Genomic DNA, 3,838 nt, shown 5'->3' with positions numbered 1-3,838 from the left:
AACAATATTCAGAAGACATCTGCCAGCCCATGTCAACTCCAACACACACATTGATGCCACTCTCACTCACACACCACCCAACACAACACACACAACACAACACACACACACACAACACACACACAACACACACACACACCACACACCACACACACACACACACACACACAACACACACAGACCTTGACCCACACCTCTCATGGACACACTCAGACAGGCTTTCACACAGGTTATTACACAGGTCACCTGGGGGCCCTCTGACAGATGAGCGAGAAAGGAGGGAGAGAGAGACATTAGATGAGGAGGCATGTTAAGAGAAAGGGAGAAAAATAGATTGAATGAGAGAGGAGAAGAATAGATGAGATACGAGGGGACAGAGAGATGTGAAGTGATTGGGGAGGATACCAGCGAAAGCAGAGATACGAGGAAGAGGAGGGAGGAGTGTGGCTGGTGTATGATTGTGATGTCTTCCTGCTCAGTAATGGAAAACTTGCTGGTACGAAGCAGATCATTTCAATTTCCCGCGGATTACTATGGCCCTGTCCCCGCTCGACCCAGACAATACTTAGCTCAGGTCTCACACACACACAACACCACACACACCACAACACAACACACACACACACACACACACACACACACCACACACACCACACACAAGCACACAGCACACACACGACACGACACAGCACGACAGCAGCACCACAACACAACACACGAGCAACAGCACACACACACACACTCTACAACTTAGTGGAGCCCCAAAAAGGACAAGTGATGTTCAGAGGTTTGGTTCTGAACCTACAGGTAGTAAAGACATTGCTGTCTTTGTGCTTTCCATTCGTGCTTTCCCCGGATCTACTGACCACTTTGTGTGTGTGAGCATGTGTGTGTGCGTTAGTGAAAGTGAGAATACGAGTTGATACTCAGTGTGCATTATCAAGCACCCAACAAAGCAGTGAGGTCAGCAGGCTACTCACCGAGCTCTTTACATCCTGTAACGGTCCCTAAAACTAAAACACAGATTCATTGTTCACAAACCTGCTGGAGCTCTCTCTTCTGTGAGTTAGTTAATGCCCTTGTCCAAAACTCAGACAGAAACCTACTCTGTTCTCTCTCCTAAAGTACTTTTCTCTCCTCCTCTCCCTCTGCTCCCATCCATCCCTTCTCCGCAGCAGCATCCGGCCCGGTGTTAGGAGAGGAACCATATCGCCTGCCAGAATGGAGCCAGGAAATAAACCAGGGGTTTGCATAATTTAGCAGCGGTTTGGGCAGAAAATCTATATTCATTTTGGGCTTTGGCAGTGCCAAGCAGGAAACATTGATTGTGTAGTGGTGCTGGTGGATTTATGGTGAGCTATAGAGGCCGGAGAGGAGCGGTAGCACCGCTTAGACCTGCTGATGGAGACGGGACCTTGAACTCACAGGGCTGTATACAATAACACAGGAAATAGAGCTATTGACAGCTAGATACACTAAAACCTCTCATCTCTCCTCTCCTCTCCTCATCTCTCCTCTCCTCACCTCTCCTCTCCTCATCTCTCCTCTCCTCACCTCTCCTCACCTCTCCTCTCCTCTCCTCTCCTCACCTCTCCTCTCCTCACCTTCTTAGACCCTGTGTCTGTGAAGAAATTAAACTGGACCCACGCCAGCCAAGGAAAAGAATAGGGAGGGATGGATAGAGGGAGAGAGGGAGCAAGGAGAGAGGGAGCTAGGCTGAGTTATGGACTTCATCTATCCACTGTACAAGGTGTAAATCTGTCTCCACCTCCTCCAAACATCCCAGAAACCAACCAGGGGTGGGGGACAGAGAGAGGTGAGGGGGGAGAGGGGCTGTGTGTGCAAAGTTCTGATGAGACAGAGGTCCCTGAAACTAACCACCAAGACAGACAGATGGAAACCACTCATCGCACTGTGACCTAATGTCTCCATCCTTTGCTTGCTGGCAATGTCTATAACCGACCCCGTCTAATGTTCTTATACCACCCTAATTCTATGAATCCGGCATTCCTGAAACCCGTAAATTTTCGGTACCCTACCACCTCTATCGTTATACCATCAATCTAATGTCTATACCGAACGTCTAATTATTACCTAGCCCTATTGTCTACTAACGCACCCCTAAGTCTATTAATCTCTTACACGGGCTGATGATTTCTTATACCTTCTTCTCTAAATTCGGCGATTACACCTTTCTAATTCTCCCACCTTCCTGTTTCAGTATTGTCTATACTACTATTTCTAATTGCCCTATTACCACTTTTAATTGTCCTACTGTCCCCTTTTCTAATTGGGTGCTTAGATACCCACCTTTCTACATTTGTCTATACACATTTCTAATTGTATATACTGGGTGGGTTTCTAATTGTCTATCACCGACTCTTCTTAGTTTGTCTTCAGCACACCAGTTGCCATCTTAATGTTTCTAACCGGCATACTCTTGTCTATTTCTAGGTACCACCCTTTCTTACATCTTGGTCCTATTATCGACCGCCACTTTTCCTGACTTTCTCCCATAGATTTCCTCCCAACCCTCCCTACCATCTCCTACATCGTCACTTCTTTAATAACTTTAGAGCTTCATTTGACAGTTTTGTTCACGACATGGCCCGAGGCTCTGCCCCCGTGGACACTCTACTCCGCCAGAAGAGTGAGATACCGTTCAAGTCAGCAGTTCTTTCCTAATAAAACCTCAACTCAACTCCGACGAGCGGCACGTCAGGCACGCACGCCAAGAAATCTGTCAAGAAAGGAGTCCAGCCCCATCAGCGCCGTTATACTGTACGTGCTGCACTTGTCATACCCCGCACCCACACGAGCAGCAACACACACACGTGTCTGATCCAGCACACTACTAGATCTTCAGCACATGTGTCATTTTGTGCCACAACGCCGCACACGCACATCGCCACACAGCATCTGCTGTTCGATATTTGGTTGTGCTAGAGATTGTTTACCAAATCACACGACACATCGATTCCTCACACACCACACTGCACAAAACACACCAGCCCTGATCCACACACATTTATGGCTCTAAAGGCGACAAGCTATCTCACACATCGCAAGACATGTATTTGTACAAATTTAAACCATGTCCAAGATCTCCGCACACATCATACTATATACACAACACACACACACGCAAACACACACCGGGTCTGACACAGACCTCAGATAAGAAAGGCACGCAAACCGAGTTTGGTACCACTTGTCATCAGACGCAGAAGACTCATTCAGAACATAAAAGCAAGCCAAACACCCACTCTACCAAAATTTATATATTAGAGAACACTAGATCCAAAACTAATTCACATAACGAGTATATCCAACGCGACCACATGGACTCCAATACTGTCCATTCGCCATTACAAACTTCACAGACACACTCACACAAATATTGTACAACCTCTCAACCAAACAACACACACACACACACCCTAATGGATGATTATTATTAGATATGAAATTTGCTCGTGATCCAGTCCGATCCAGACACACACACACACACACAACACAAACAACACAGCCGTAAAGAAGCACAACACACACAATAGAAAAAATGTAATATTGAGACCTTATAGATCGTACCGATATTTTACTGACAACATCACTACAACAAGTAGCGCACTAGCGAATCACCACACAACACAGCAATCTCACTATCACACCGCATGTCACACACAAACAATATGTACACCCGACAGCCATCAATAGCACCTCACCAAGAGTACCATCCGCCCTCACCCAACCAGAACCCAACACCACATCAATCCTGACCATCGTTCCCATCACACATCCCCCATATCTTCCTTACCACAGACAACCAACACACTTT

The sequence above is a fragment of the Salvelinus sp. IW2-2015 genome, linkage group LG22, assembly GCF_002910315.2.
Source record: "Salvelinus sp. IW2-2015 linkage group LG22, ASM291031v2, whole genome shotgun sequence".
Taxonomy (NCBI): Eukaryota; Metazoa; Chordata; class Actinopteri; order Salmoniformes; family Salmonidae; genus Salvelinus; species Salvelinus sp. IW2-2015.
The sequence above is the reverse complement of the archived record's forward strand: the minus strand, read 5'-3'. Positions refer to the sequence as shown.